Here is a 17,133-nt window from a genome sequence, read left to right on the forward strand (position 1 = left end):
CTGGCTGTTAAAAAAGTGAGGTATGGTTGTGGTTCATTTCTCCAGGATATAGCCACTGAATTCCAGAATTTATGTTTTCTCAGTGTCATATAAGATATGGGTTTTAACACCTGGACAAGCAGAGGTCATAAAAGAAACTGTTATGAGTGATGTTGCTGGAGGACATAAAAGTACAGAACTTGCAAACTGAGTCTGGGCAGCAGAGCATTAACATTTCAAAGTGTGACAGATGGCCAGCCTAAGTCTCGCACTCTTTTGGCTTATAAGAAAGCAAGACAACCATTTCTAGCTAGAAGCTCCACCCACCCATCCTTATTTTCAGAGCCGTCCAAGAAGCGAAACTTTCGCTCTCCACAGAGAATCTACCTCCTTGCCCCTCATCAAATGAATATACAATTCTCTATAATGTTATATTGCTGCAAAGTCTCCACAAAAAAAGACCACAAACTTTAATGGCCCGGGACCAAATCTTGTCCATATGTAGGTGATACTCTTTGCCTGTCTAGTGGCTTGCACGATGTTTTGTAAACACTGAATTGCCAATATTAAAAGATAAGAATTTTTTCACACAAATAAAATCCAGATTTCTAGCTTCTCTTGAAAAACAGGCAACTCTGGCAAGGCTCCCCAGTTCACTCCAGCCACCTCACAGCCCTGTTTGATGCCACTGGCATTTGTTTTGTCCCCTGGTTTACATGCGTCTTTGGATCCCTAACAGTTTGCGCCCAGTCTGTTGGATGCGCTGGGCCAGGGTTCACGAAGAGCAGTGCCTGGTTTCACATCCAGTATGACTGTTGACTAGTTGTGTAATCTCGGACAAGTTACTTAACCTCTCTATGCCTCAGCTTCTCCTTCCATAAAATGAGGACTATAATATGACCCACCTTAGAGGGCTGTTGAGAGGAATAAATTAGTTTATATAAAGCAGTTGTTCTCAAGGTGTCTGGGCTGTGGAGGGAAGGACTCTGCTCACTACCCCCTTCAGGACAGCTGGCTTGTCTAGAGACATTTTCGGTTGTCACAGCTAGGGGAGGGGCCCCTGGTACCCAGGGCATAGAGCCCAGGGATGCTGCTAAACCCCTTATGACACACAGGACAGCTCCCACCACAAAAAATTATCCAACCCAAAATGTCAACAGTGCCGAGGATCAGAAACCCTGACCCACAGCATTTAAAACAGCACCTGACACAGAGGAAGCCCTAAGGGTCAGGGTTTTTTTTTTGTTTTTTTGTGTGGAACACGCCTCTCACTGTCGTGGCATCTCCCGTTGCGGAGCACAGGCTCCGGACGCGCAGGCTCAGCGGCCATGGCTCACGGGCCCAGCCGCTCTGCGGCACGTGGGATCTTCCCGGACCGGGTCACGAACCCGCGTCCCCTGCATTGGCAGGCAGACTTCCAACCACTGCGCCACCAGGGAAGCCTTAAGTGTCAGTTTTTATTAATAATAACATAAGCAAGTCCTGGCTGGTGCTCCAACCTCAGCTGGAGAAGATTCTAATTTCTCAAGAGCTCCTTGTGTTCCCTTGGAAGAATTTAACATACCATACCGATAGGAAAATGAACTTGAAATTCTCTGGTTCTACATCATTAACTCAGCAAGTGATTGATTAATTAAAAGAATTATGAGAATACATTTTCCTGAAATAAAAAGCAAACAAGAACATGCTCTAGTGAGCAACAATGCACAGTGTCTGAAAAGTAAACTGTCCTAGAAAATATGGGATGTGGAAACCTGTAATTACCTCAACTTAGAAGGCACTAGACTGAATTCCTCCAAACTCCAAGTTTAATACAAAGGATGCCCACCAGTCCCAAGATATTTTTTGGAAAACTGTGATGAGAGGGGAAGAAGAAGAGAGAGGTTTTAAACTAAAGAGCCTGCCAAACCCAATACCAGCCAATGCTTGCCCAGGAAGATCCCACGGGCTTAAATAGCTCAGTCCGGGATCCTTGGTGAGAGGTCCTGCTTTGACCATGAGTCACAACAAGAGGTGTCTCCCAGATCCAGGGCAACTCACTAGCAAAGCAAGTGTAACAATCCGGAAAAGGCCTAAGCTGTACTGATACAATCTTTTTCACTGTTGTGGCCGCTCCCGTTGCGGAGCACAGGCTCCGGACGCGCAGGCTCAGCGGCCATGGCTCACGGGCCCAACCGCTCCGCGGCATGTGGGATCTTCCCGGACCGGGGCACGAACCCATGTCCCCTGCATTGGCAGGCGGACTCTCAACCACTGCACCACCAGGGAAGCCCTGATACACTCTTAATAGGCTACCAGGAATTCTGCAGCAGAACATCAGCACGAGTGCTGGCCCACACTGGCCCCCGCCGCCGTGAACCAGGAGTGCTGACCAGGCTCCCCTGCCTGGCACTACAGGAGCCCCTGGCTAGTCCTCTGGGCTTCAGTTTTCTCATCTTCACTATTAAAAACTGGAATTACTGTTATTTTTTTCTAAAGCCATAAACACAGAGAACACTGATTTTTATTTGCAACAATGTGTCTTCAATATTTACAGCCCAAAGAGGTGAGTTCCTCTCAAGGGACCCTTTGGTAGCTGTAGCAGTCAGACCCTCAACTGAAAACAGGAAAGAGGTTCTACTGAATCAAAGCCAAGAAAAGCATAACAATGCTTCCCGCAAAGAGGAGACAATAAAAGCTCTACAAATCTAAAAGGGCTAAACTATAAACTACAGGGCTCTATAATCTACAAAAAACTTTGCATGTCTAACATGAATTGTTAAGTCCCTTTTAAGCTCAAGTCAACATATATTTGAATACCCACATACAATATAGTGTATTACCAAAGATACCAAGATTGGTAAACTGTCACGAGAAAGACTACCAAAAATGCTGTGAAAGAGAAGGCTTCCATTAAAGAGATACAGGAAGTATCTCATTGAGGAAGGAGCATAGATGGAAACAGAGGCACAGGTAGAACTTTGTCTGGGTTTGTCCATCTAGAAGGCATACCAGGCTGTAGGCAGAGCACAAGCAATGGCACTAAAGCTGGAAAGGCCAGGAGTCCAGTTTGGGGCACTGAGTTCATGGTGGAAGGACGCACTATAATTTGAGTCCAAATCGTGACAGCCTGGACCTTCAGAAGGTGGAGGTCAGTTGCATGAACAATCTTAAAGGATAGAGATACTCAGTCAAAACAGCCCGTAGATGACTTAAAGAGCAAAAGCTCTCTTTTGGCTAAATTTAAATATCTTCCAACGTTTAAGAAAGAAGGTGCTACTAATTCTAATAACATTATTCTGATTTGACTAATAGAAAAGACAATCTCCACTAAGTTATAGGAGAGTCAAAAAGCCACCAGAAAGTAAATTTAGCTATTTGTTAATTTACTATTTTTCATCAACCATATCCCCATTGTAATTAATAAAATAAGCAAACCTTAGAAATAAAGAATGGGTATTTTTAAACTGTAGAAACAAAGTAACCCATTTTCCAGCCATATAATTTAGGAACTGATTTTTACTCATTTTTTAAAAATGATAATACATTACGCTAAGAAAGAGAAGTTGTATTCCTGAGCTGACCCAACAGCTTCCTCAATTATAGGAAGAAACTCTACTTGCCAGCAGAAACTCTGAGCCAGCAAACACTCGGCAATATTCCCATACTTGTAAGCAAATGGTTAAAGCTGGGAAAACAGTAAATTTAAAACTCCCTTACAAAGATTTGTGAAGTTAAAACTTAAATTTTAAAGTCATTTTGAAACCACTTTCTACTAAGAGAACCAAGATTCATCCAGAATATTTACACCTGCTCACTGCTGAAAAAGAGAAGTAAAATAAAACAAGGGGTTATTTTAGCCCAAGAAGCAGCACTGTTTCATCTTTTAAAAATTGCCTTGTATGCGGTTATGGACAGTAAATTCATGATGCTGAAAAATTATATTTTTGTGTATACAGAAACTCCTTGTGAAGGGACTTTCATGAAGTAAGTATAGCAGAAAAACAAACAAACAAGCAAACAAGAACACTAGGCTGAGAATCAGCAGGGCGAGAATCTGGTGCCAATTCTGCCTTGAAAAGCACCGAATATCAATGGGCCTCCACAGTCTCACCTTTAAACTGAGAGGATTGAATCACGATCCCTAAAATGCTATTTCATAAAATATTAATTTCAAATAACAGAGGTTTGTAGTTGTTATGTACTCGGGAAGCGGTGAGGTGGAGTAGCATGGAATGGGCTTTGGGGGCAGGCTAACTGGTTTCAAACCTGGGCTCCCTCAGTACCACCTGGGTGGCCTGAGGCAGAAGCTTCCTCTTCCACCAAGAAGGGATAAGATTTACCTTTGCAGTAGAAGGTTAGAAGGATCAGAATGTATATAATGCACCTGGTACATCGTAGGCACTAAATAAAGGCAGACGTTAAGTCTCTGGTCAGTAATAAAAGTTTTAATGGAAAACAGTAATCCACTTGACAATGCAGTTTCCTAGAACTCTGCGTGGGGAAGTGCAGGGACTTAATGTCTGCACATCAACACTGGAGAGGACTCGTGCTTGGGAGCAGGAAGGATAAAAGGAGGGAGTGGAAGATAAGCAGAGGCTCAGAGTCCTGCCAGTAATAAGAATGAACAGGAAAGAAACAGCTTGGGACACAGCGCTTGAGGGAAGAAGACATTTTTCCATTAAGAAAGAGGACCATCGGTAAAAAATATATACATGTAATGATTTCATACATGTGATTTCATAACCAATATAAAGCAGAGAGCTGGTTAGCTTCTATGAATGTCACTTAAAAAAATGGAGAGCTTACTGCAAAAAAAAAAAAAAAAAAGGAGAGCTTTGACTGCATCTAAATCCTATTTCCTTTGTCTGGTTGCAGTTCTTACCTGGGGTTCAGATGACCTCAGTCCTGCCTACCTCTTGAGCGTCATCTCCTCCCCGTGTCTCTCCATCTCCCTCTCCCCTAGGTTCACCTCACTCCAACCACACAGCTTTTCATCCATCCCTGGAACATGCCAAGCTCCTTTTTCCTTCAGCTCCTTTGCACTGTAATTTCTGCTTGGAAACTTCCAGTCATCTTCCCATGGCTGACTCATTCTAAACACTCAGGTCTCCTCCAAACTTCCTCAAGGAATCTCCTCTGATCACCCACATCTAAACTTCCGTCCACATCCCAGTCACGCTCCAGCCCCTTCCCCTGTAATATTTTTTTCTAGCATTTATCATTATCTAAAATTGTCATTTTTGTTTATATATTTATAGTATCTCCACCAAAATGGAAGGTCTTGAGGGCAGGACCCTTATCTAAATGTTTCAGCATTCAATCCCCAACATCTAAAACAAAGCATGGCATAGATGAGGCACTCATCAGATAAATTTTCCAAAGACTAAAGTCAAATGATAGTAACCATTCTTTTGTGAACCTAAGTAAGGAAAAGTCCCCTGAAGCGGCTTTAATTTCATTTCTTTAATGCAGTTTTATGCAATAATGCAGTCTTAAAAGGTCAATGTCTGAGACAGCAAGATTTAAAGAGAATAAATTCTTCACAGTACAAAATACTACATATGGATACATATATCTTATAGTACACATTTTCACTTTATGAGCATGAATTATGCCCCACCTTATTAGAACCCATCAATAAAGCAACGGTACCCTAAGTTGTTTTGTTTTGTAAGGGTGTATGGGTAGACAGTGTGTGTGTGTATATATATATATGAATTATCTTTCAGAACCCTTCTCAACAAAGAATTCTGAGAAACAAACAACTAATTCCAGTATTAGTATTGAGAGGTTCGACCTGTTACTTTGTTACCTTGCTAAACTTATCCAAACTATTACTGAGTCAAGTGATGAATTCAGTGATTCCATCTGTGAAATAGAAGACACATGACATGATGAATTGGCACATGAAGAGAGTGATAAGAAAAGTTCCACAATGTTAACTCATGTTTGAACTGAGAGAGAGAGAGAGAGAATCCCTTTCTAATCCTAAAACAAAAATAAGCATGCTACTGAGATTTCAAAATATGGCCAGATACCCATGAGTGGGCAAAGCAGTGAACTGAAACCAGAGCCAGGACATTCAGGACTTGAGCTTTAATTTTTCAATTTTGTTTCAAACACAGCTTTTCTTGATGAATAAAAGAGGTCAGTAACCGACCTTGTCTGTATAATCCACGCATCACCCCAGTAACCATTCTTGGTCATTCTGTAGGGCCCAAGGGGCCAGCACCAGTCTGGACCCCACCGAGGGCTCCTCGGGGTCCGCAGGGTTAAGGAATGGAGACCTCGCTACCTGCATCCATCCCCTGAATCCCAGCCCAAACCCTGGATGAAAAGAGGCTCCGCAATCTGCAACTTCACTTTTGTACCCTTTATAAATACAGCCTGCCTAGCCCCTCCTCCTCCCCGGAGGACGGCGAGGGCTCAACAAACACAACCGGACGCTCGGCTCTGGCCTTCGTTCGCGGGTCTCCAGTGAGTCCCGGGCAAATCATCTGATCCCGGATGACTCAGTTTTCCAATCTGTCAAATAGGGTGACGAGAAACCCAGCCTACCTCATCGGGTGGTTCCGGGCCGGCCGCCCTAGGCTGGCCCGGCGACAGCGGCTCTGTGGCTGCGCCCGCTGCACTCTTCGCGGGCGGAGGGGCGGAGCTCGGCGGGGCTGGACCGGGAATCGAGCCCTGCAGACGTCGCGCAGCCCACCGCCCGCGGACAGCGGCCCCCAGCTCCTCGAGTACCCGGCCCGTGACGTCAGCACGCTGACGTCGACGCACGGAGGCTGCATCTCGCCCGAGGGACCAAAGACCAGGCTGAGGGCCTGAGTGCCCCCCCGTAGCAGAGCAGCGATTGGTGAGTGACTCTGTCAATAATCTACTGCCCAGTAAGCGTCGCGGGAAGGCGGGAGAGGGCGGGCCGGCCTGCCCTGAGGAGAGAGTGGGAATCTGGAACTCCGGCTGGTTGGGTTTGCCATAAAGCCGTACCACACCGTTTTGTGACACGTCGCTTTTCCCTCCTCAACCATTCTTCTTCCGCCTTCCTCCAGTCGCTCGGTGGGGATTTAGGCTCCAGCTCTGGAAAATAATCATGGGACTGGATTTCAGGGCCTCTGGGCTCTCCAGGAATGAAAAAGTAGGACATTTCAGTTTCTCTGTTCAAGAGTCACCTCAGCTTTGACTTCTCCTCAGACCCCTCCAGACTTAGGACACACCCTTTCTCTGCGCTCTATCGCATAACTAACACCCCAGTCTTAATATAGTAGTCACATTCAATTATATTTGTATCGGTTTTCGCACGAAATTGGCATCCTTTAATCATTGTTTGACTTCACATTATATTTTAATGAACCTTTTTTTCCAATAGATGCTACAGTTACATCGTTCAAATACAGGAGGCAATAGGAGGTTACAGAGTGAACGTTCTCCTTCCGCTTCCAGGTCCTCAGGCACTCGGTTCGCCTGTTGAAGTCAGTGCCTGAGTCCAGGTTGCTGATATTAATTCATGTTAAGTTACACACAACCATAAATGTAAACATCACACATTAGGCTAATCCTTTTCAGGCAGGAATTACAAACCAGTCCCTATATGGTGACTCCTAGTTCCTCTGCATCTAAATATGTGTAGATGTAATTTTTTTCCCCAATCAACATTATATCCTCGAGATCTTTCCATATCTCTATATAATTTTATCTCATTCTTTTAAAATACTACGTAGTAGTTCTCAGAACCAATAGATTTAATTTATGATTCCCTTACCCTCTATCCATAGTTTGTTTCTTTTTTGTTTTTTTGTTACAAGCGTTGCTACCTTCAACGTGTGTTTGTGTCTTTCTGCACGTATATCCAAGTGTTCTCTAGGTAGAGATACTAACGTGGGTGCGCTGGATAGAGTATGCACATTTTCACTCTCAGTAGTAGATTTCCCTCTATTTACTCCTCAAAGTAGCTGTTACAACTAACATTACTACCATAAATAAATGAGCACCCCTTCCCTGCACCCTCGCCAATATTGATGAAATATAATTTTTAAAATTTTCTGAATGGATGTGCGAAAAATTGTTAAGAGATAACATGTACAAAAGTGCAATAATCCCGAGCAGGTATCTTGGTAACAAAGTAAACGAACGTATGTTACCACCTCCTAGACCAAGATGTTAAATGTTTACCAGCAATATAGAAGCTCTCCTTGTGCTCCATCTCAGTCATTGCAACCCATACAGAAATGGTCACTGTTCTGAATTTTATCACCAAAATTAGTTTTGCCTGCTTTCCATTGGTTATAAATGGCCACACATAGTATGTACTCTTGTGTGTCTCTTTTCACTCAATAATATGTTTGTAAGATTGATCCATAGTAAAGAATATAGTAGTAGTTTATTCATTTTCATACTTGTATATATCCCCATATTTCTTTATCTATTCTAATATTGCTTAACATTGGGTTGTTTAAAGTTTGGGGTGACTACAAATGATGAATATGTAGTCATTGACTACAAATGATGCTGCTGCTATGAATATTCTTATAGCTGTCTGTTGATGTGCATAGTTACACATCTGATTTTGATATATACCTAGGAGTAGTATTACTGTGCCACAGGATGTACATATATTCAGTATTAGTAGACACTGCCAAATAGCTTTTTGGTTTTGTCAATTTACATTCCACTAGCAGTGAATGAAAATTCCAGTAGCTCCACATCTTTGCCAGCACTCGATATTCTCATTTTTGTGTTCATCTTTTTTTATTGTTTGTTTTTTGTTTTCAACTTTATTGAGACAATATACAAAAAGTTGCAAAGATTTAATGGATACATTTTAATGAGTTTGGACACATGCATAGACCTGTGATACCATTACCACAAACAAGGTAATAAACATATCCATTGACAAAACTCTAATTCACAAAGATACATGTACCCCTATGTTCATAGCAGCACTATTTACAATAGCCAAGACATGGAAATGACCTGAACGTCCATTGACAGATGAATGGATAAAGAAGATGTGGTATATATCTATAATGCAATGCTACTCAGCCATAAAAAAAGAACGAAATGATGCCATTTGCAGCAACATGGATGGACCTAGAGATTATCATACTAAGTGAAGTAAGTCAGAAAGAGAAAGACAAATAGCATATGATATCACTTATGTGTAGTATCTAAAATATGATACAAACTTATCTATGAAACAGAAACAGACTCACAGACATAGAGAACAGACTTGTGGTTGCCAAGGTGGAGGGGAGAGGTGGAGGGATGGATTAGGAGTTTGGGATTAGCAGATGCAAACTATTATATATAGAATGGATAAAAAATAGAGTCATACTGTATAGCATAGGGAACTATATTCAATATCCTGTAATAAACCATAATGGGAAAGAATATTAAAAAAAATTTATATATGTGTGTATTTAAATACACACACACACATATATATATATATAACTGAATCACTTTGCTGTACACCAGAAACTAACACAACATTGTAAATCAACTATACTTCAGTAAAATAAATTTTTTAAAAAAAGCGTCCATCACCACTAAAATATTTCTTGTGTCCCCTTGCTTTTTTCTTGTGGTAAGAACACATAGCAAGAGATCTACTGTCCTAAGTTTTTAAGTAAACAACAACCTATGTTAACCATGGGCTCTGTGTTGTACAGCAAATCTCTAGATTATTAGTCTTGTATATAACTGTAACTTTATAACCATTGAAAAATTCCCCATCTTTTCCTCTCCCATCTTCTGACAACCACCATTCTATTGTCTGCATCTATGAGTTTGTACTAAATACTTGATTTAAGTGGAATCATGCAGTATCTGTTATTCTGTGACTGACTTATTTCCAGGCCTAATGTTTTCCATGATGATGTTGCATCTCCAGCTCCTCCCTCTGAACTTTGTGTGAGCCGCGGGCTAGGCTGGACTTTGGTGTCTGCCTTTCGGATGGTTGGCGCCATAAGAGGGCCACGTGTGTGCAGGTAAGAGGTGCTGCTACAACTGCAGATCTCCCTCTCCCCATCCCCAAGTACAGCTCAACTCAGCCCTCACCTCACACTCCCCCAGGCCAGGCGCCCGAGCCCAAAAACTTCTCTGCCCACTCCAGGTTTGGGCTTTGGGACACCACAGCTACTGAAGCAGCCCATGAGAGGTTTTAGCCCTGAATTTTGTATTCCAGAAATCTTTAGGAATTATCTAGAAAATACAGATGCTGTAAAGAGAAGGTGGTGATTGAACCGAATGAAGCAATGTCAGAGTAAGATGTCTCTGGTTGTGCAACTGATCTATATCACATGCCTTTTAAGCAATTAGAACTCGATGGTGCAATTATTTGTCACCCAATTGAATCTGAAAGGCAAGAAATACATGGAGTAGCACTTTAGCTTTTGCTTCAGTCAACGCAGTTGTTACTTAGATAAAAGGGCATTTAAAATGAAAAATTAATTTTGATAATAATGTAGAGGTATACGTAATATTTACTTCTAGATCCATCCATGATGTCCCAAACGGTAGGATTTCCTTCTTTTTTAAGGCTGAATTACATTCTGTTGTATGTATATACCACATTTTCTTTATCCATTCATCTGTTGATGGAAATTTAGGTTGTTTCCAAATCTTGACTGTTGTGAATCATGCTGCAATAAGCATGGTAATGTAGATATCTGTTTAAAATCCTGATTTCACTTCTTTTGGGTATATATCCAGGAGTGGAATTACTGGATCAGATGGTAAAAGTAATAGAAAATATGAACAGACTAATAACAAGTAAGGAAATTGAATTAGTAGTAAAAAAAACCTCTCAACAAAGAAAAACCCAGGATCAGATGGCTTCCCCGGTGAATTCTACCAAACATTTAAAGAAACTTAACGCCAGTCTTTCTCAAACTTCTCCAAAAAATTGAAGAGGAGGCAACATTTCCAAATCCATTTTACAAGGCCTATATTACCCTGATACCAAAACCAGAAAAAGGCATTACAAGAAAATTGCAGCTCCATATCTCTGATGAATGTAAATGCAAAAATTTGTAACAAAAATTCTAGCAAACAGAGTTCAACACTACATTAAGAGTATTATATGCCATGATCAAATGGAATTTATTTAAGGGATACCAGGATGGTTCAACATATACAAATCAACCAGTGTGATATACCACATTAACAAATGAAGGATGAAAATCATATGATCATCTCAATAGATGCAGAAAAAACATTTGATAATATTCAACATCCCTTCATGATAAAAACTCTCAGCATATTAGGTATAGACAGAATGTACCTCAACATAATAAAGACGAAATATTAGAAGCCCACAACTAACATCATATTCAATGGTGAAAAATTGAAAGCTCTTCCTCTAAGATCAGGAACAAGGCAAGGGTATCCACTCTCACCACTTATATTCAACGTATAACATAGGCAGCCCTAGACAGAGCAAGTAGTCAAGAAAAAGAAAAGGCATCCAAATTGAAAGAGAAGAAGTAAAATTGTCCCTATGTGCAGATGACCTGATCTTATATATAGAAAACCCTAAAGATTATACACACACACACACACACACACACACACACACACACACACACCTGTTAGACCTAATAAACAAATCCAGGAAAGTTTCAGGATACAAAATCAATATACAAAATTTAGTTGCATTTGCATACACTAACAGTGAACTACCAAAAAAAGAAATAGGACAATAATCTCATTTACAATAGCATCAAAATCAATAAAATATTTAAGAATAAGTCTAACAAAGGATGTGAAACTACAATACACTGATGAAAGATATTAAAGAAAACACAAATAAAAGGAAAGACATCTGTGTTCATGGATTGGAAGACTTAATATTATTAAAATGTTCAGACTACCCAAAAGAATCTATATATTCAATGCTATTCCCATTAAAATTCCACTGGCTTTTTTTTTTACAGAAATAGAAAACAATTCTAAAATTCATATGGAACACTGAAAGACCCAGAATACCCAAAGTGACCTTGAGAAAGAACAAATCTGGAGACATCACACTTCCTGATTTCAAAATATATTACAAAGCTGCCATAGTTAAAGCAGTATGATACTGGGATAAAGACAGACATACACACCAATAGAACAGAATAGAGATCCCAGAAATAAACCCATACACATATAGGTAACTGATCTTCAACAAGGGCACCAAGAATACACGGTGGGGAAAGGATAGTCTCTTCAGCAAATGGTGTTTGGAAAACTGAATATTCACATGTAAAAGGATGAAAACAAACCCCTATCTTACAACATACACAAAAATCAATTCAAAATGAATTAAAGATTTAAACAAAAGATCTGAAACTATAAAACTCCTAGAAGAATATGGGAAAAGCTTCATGAGAGTAGGCTTGGCAATGATTTCATGGCTACGACACCAAAAACACAAGCAACAAAAGTAAAAATAGACAAGTGGAACTATGTCAAACCAACAAGGTTCTGCACAGTAAAGGAAAAAATCAAGAGTGAAAAGGCAACCCAAAAGTAGAAGAAAATATTTGCAAACCATATATTTAATAAGGCATTACTTTCCAAAACTTATAAGGAACTCCTACAACTCTTTAGCAAAAACCCCCAAATAACCCAATTTAATGGGCAAAGGATTTGAATAGACATTTCTCCAAAGAAGACATACAAATGGCCAACAGGTATATGAAAAGGTGCTTAATGTCACTAATCATCAGGGAAATGCAAATCAACCAACATGAGATATTACCTCACATCAGTTAGGAAAGATATTAACCAAAAAACACATGTTGGCAAGGATGTGGAGAAATTGGAACCCTTGTACACTGTTGGCTGGAATCTAAAATGGTGCGGCCACTATGGAAAACAGCACAGAGGACCTTTGGTAATGTTATACATTCTGATGCATCTGTAGGCTATCACCTTATGGATTTAATTTGCGTTTTTTGGATGACAAAAAGAGTTTAGCACCTTTTCATGTGTCTACATATCATTTGGATATTGTGAAATGCCTTTTCAAATCTTCTGCCCATTTTTAAATTAGGTTATCTGTCTTTTTCTTACTGATTTCTAAGAGGTTTTCTATATTCTAGATATGATTCTTTGGCAGATAATTGTATTGCGGATATTTTTCTTACTCTGTGGCTTTTTCATTGCAAAATGAATCTTTGACTTATTAGAATCTTCTGCAAGTTAGTACTTTCCCTAGTTTCCAGACAATGCAAGGACTTTAGTACACTTTAATTTCATTTACCCAATTCCTGATTTTTGTGCAATTGTTGTCACTTATTTTCATTCTGTTTAATCATTTTAAAACCCAACAAAATATTATTTATTTTAAACAGACAATATTAGTTTAGATTTATCCTTATATTAATGCCTTACTTCGCTTTTCATTGCTTTTTGCATTTCTGGGATTAAATTTGAAATCATTTCATTCTTTATTAAGTTTTAGAGAATATCTCCTGGTGACAAAAATCACTACCAGGCTATCTAAGATGAGATACCTAAGCTATCTTTCTTGGCTGCTTTGGATGCCCTCAGATGCTACTGTTTCCTTTTCAAACTTAATCCAGCACTATGGTTATTCATGGTGGGAAGTTGGTCTGATACCATATACTCAATTATAGCTCAAAATGGGTTGAGCATGTTGACAGGTGTGAATAGCACTGTGCACCATAAGAAAATTATTTTTGAATGTCAGTGGTGAAAATGGCAGAGTATGCACGTTCAATGGCTTATCCCTCCACAGAAATTTTGAAAAATTAAGCAGAAACAGTCAGAATCAATTTTGCCAGAAGTCAGGAAAACAGGCAAAGGTTTCAAACAACCAAGCAAGTGCTGAATCAAGACAAGGCAACTTTATAATGGTAGAAGGGTTTTGGGTGTTTTTACTTGCCCTTGACCAGCCCCCTCCCAGGTACTGCAGTGGTCTTAAAAATATGAAAATATTTACTTAAAGAGACAAACTGTAATTTGGATTTTTAAGGATATAAGTGATATAAACCTGTAAGACGATAAGTGGAATATGGAGGACAAGCGTTATAGGAAGAAAAATGACAGCAGTAATGTGTGAGTAACCTTGAGGGTAGCCATGATTGAATGGTACATGAAACTATAGGTCTCTGAATTATCTAAATTGAAAAGTCACTTAAGGTTCTGAGAGGGCCTATGGTTGGTAATATGATGAAAGGAGGGATTAACACATTTTTTCCTAAAATTCTTCTTATATTTCCTTTATCACTAGTTTGCAGCTAAAATAATCTTAGGAGTTTGTCCAAAAGGGACAACCCTTTTAGTAATTTAATAATTAGACACATTGTTACCAAACCAAACTTGGGTCTCTTTGCCCAAAGTGCAGCAAAGCCAATCCACTGACACCAGGTTGTGGTGAAGGAAAGTACAGCTTTTATTGCAGGGTGCCAAGAAAGGAAAATGGGTAGCTTGTGCTAAAAAGATTGGAACTCCCCAGTGGCTTTCAGGAAAGGGTTTTTTTTGTTTTGTTTTGTTTTGTTTTGTTTTGTTTTTGCGGTATGCAGACCTCTCACCATTGTGGCCTCTCCCGTCGCGGAGCACAGGCTCCAGATGCGCAGGCCCAGCAGCCATGGCTCATGGGCCCAGCCGCTCCGCGGCACATGGGATCCTCCTGGACCGGGGCACGAACCCATGTCCCCTGCGTCGGCAGGCGGACTCTCAACCACTGCGCCACCAGGGAAGCCCAGGAAAGGGTTTTTAAAGACAGTGGGAGGGAGAGGGTCATAGGATGTGTGATCAACTTGTGCACAATTCTCTGAGTGGTTGATGGTGAGGTAACAGAGTGAAGTTTTGGAAATCTGAATTATCAAACTCTGATTCCAACTGGTTGGAATCAGTCTACATGTTGGTGGTCAGCATGCAGTTAACTTCTTCTGCCTGGTGGAGGTTTAGTATCTGTAAAATAACTCGAGGATATGGCTCAGGATATTATCTGTGGCCCTTGAGGAGGAACTAAAAGTCCTTGACTTTGTTTTATGGGTAAATTATTATTTTGTCTTGCTTGACTGTTTTGGTTTGTTTGTTTGTTTCAGCATTTTCTCACTTCTCTGATTATATTTACTCTTTGGAACTTGGGAAAAGCCTAGGAGGCTAAAGTTTTTCTACAAACAAGAGGTGGGGGGCATGTGGGGTTCTGTCCCCAGGAAGGCTCAGCAAAGTCCTGCTTGGTTTCAAAATCACTGATGCACACTGCAACTTAGTTCCCACTAAGTAATACTACTATATAAATAAAAATGTGAAAAGCCTGGGATAGATGATTTCAGCTTAAAAAAGGAAAAGCACACCAATCCTGGAGAAGAATGAAATAGTAGATACCTGTTAGGAAGGGCAGTATCTATACCACGTAAAGTGACATGGGTTCTGGGCAACTTGGGACATTTGGGTCTGATCCAAGATAGACTTTAAATATTAATTTACTTTAAAACAGAATGTAAATTCATATTGAATTTATTGAAAAGACAACTTCAGCTGCAGGAATTTAAGTATTAGAAGTCTAAAAGACTAAGTAAAACCCAACTTACGAGACCAGAGCTAATGTTAGAACTTCATAGAAGTTTGCCAACCCAAAACATCAGTGAATTTGTTCATTCTCATCCTGTTCTCTCCTAATTTGAGGGATCTGGTTGCATTTTGGTGAAGCCGTTTAGCTCACCATGGTCTCTCATGTAACACAGGACCACAACCCCAATGAGCATCCTCTTCTGCTCCCGAGTGAGTCAAGACAGCCAGGAAGGAGGCTTTCTTCTGCCACTGTGACTCACAGCACATGAGACTGAGTTGGTGCCCTGGAGTAGGGAACCACTGTACCCCCCCTTACATGTGGACCTGATGTTAGCCAAGGCTGGTCAAACCACCAAATCCACATGTTAAATTAGGCCTTCGTCTTGCAAAGTTACTAAGAAGTCATACAGAGGTTATTGGCTATTCTTCCCAGCTATGTTTGTAAAGTTTTCACACAATGCTTATGTTGGCAAGAATCAGCTCCTATAAGATTCTAGTGGTAGCATGTGAGGAAGGGCCAAAATGACGGCAGAATATTGAGGAAAACAATGTTTGCTATTATCATTAATTATTTTCAAAGAAAGCTTTCCACATTGCTTTTTTGACTTTTTGTAAGCCTCTGTAATCTGATCTTCTTTCTATGTTAAAAAAGGAATTCAAGTAAAAACATTGTTAGTAATTCTTAACTTTTGGGAGCACCATGCTGATATAAAATTTCTCCATAAATTACGCTATCCATAAAAGTGCTTTTTTAAAAAAGAAAAGGAATACAAGCAGACAGCACTATAATGCTCAGTATTTGTTCATAGTGAACTCATTCACTATTACCAGGAACTGATAGAGTTAGTGAGGTATTTTTTTCTGTTTAAAAAATTAGTTTGTTTAAAAATTTATAGCAGTGATTTTGACCCTGCTGAAGTTGAAGCTAAAGGGATGGGGAATGGGGAAGAAAGAGAGATGGAATGGGAGGCAAGTAGGAAAGGTGTTAACTGTAATGTAATTTTGTAAGATGGCTCCATGATCTCTGGGCCTGGGAGTTTTGTATTATTTTAACTGTGTTTTTTTTTTTAAAAACAAAAAACATCTAAGACAGTATTTACCATCTTAACCATTTTTAACTGTACCATTCAGTAGTATTAATTATATTCACATTATTGTGCAACTGATATCTAGAGCTTTTTTATCTTGCAAAACTGTACCTCTGTACCCACTGAGCAACAGTTCCCCATCTCCCCCTCACCCCAACCCATGGCAACCACGATTCTACTTTGCTTCTGTATATATGACTACTTTAGGTACCTCATATAAGTGGAATCATATACTATTTGCCTTTTTGTGACTGACTTATTTCTTATTTCACTTAGCATGATGTCCTAAAGTTTCTTCCATGTTGTAGCATATGACAGGATTTCCTTCTTTTTTAAGGATGAATAATATTCCATTGTACAGATATACTACATTTTCTTTATCCATTCATTTTTCCATGGACATTTAGGTTGCTTCCACCTCTTGGCTATTGTGCATAATACTACAATAAATATGGTTATGCAAAATGTCTTCCATCCGGCTTTCAATTCTTTTGGATGAATACCCAAAAGTGAGATTGCTGGATCATATGGTAATTCTATTTTTTTTTTTTGAGAAACC

At 39.9% G+C, this 17,133-nt stretch overlaps 1 protein-coding gene across 3 annotated transcripts in view; it reads right to left on the reverse strand.

Annotated features, from left to right (window-relative positions):
- Window positions 1-6,693, reverse strand: part of STARD3NL (STARD3 N-terminal like) — a 51,896-nt gene extending 45,203 nt beyond the window's left edge. For 2 of the 3 annotated variants that reach the window (XR_003795331.1, XM_029234259.1), the window contains exon 1: window positions 6,520-6,693. The gene's annotated coding sequence lies outside the window, so the exon portion shown is untranslated. The remainder of the gene's footprint in view (window positions 1-6,519) is intronic. The other variant, XM_029234260.1, reaches the window with a different exon arrangement.
- Window positions 6,694-17,133: the final 10,440 nt, after the last annotated feature.

The sequence above is a fragment of the Monodon monoceros genome, unplaced genomic scaffold, assembly GCF_005190385.1.
Source record: "Monodon monoceros isolate NGI ecotype Baffin Bay Population unplaced genomic scaffold, NGI_Narwhal_1 Super_Scaffold_2, whole genome shotgun sequence".
NCBI lineage: Eukaryota > Metazoa > Chordata > Mammalia > Artiodactyla > Monodontidae > Monodon > Monodon monoceros.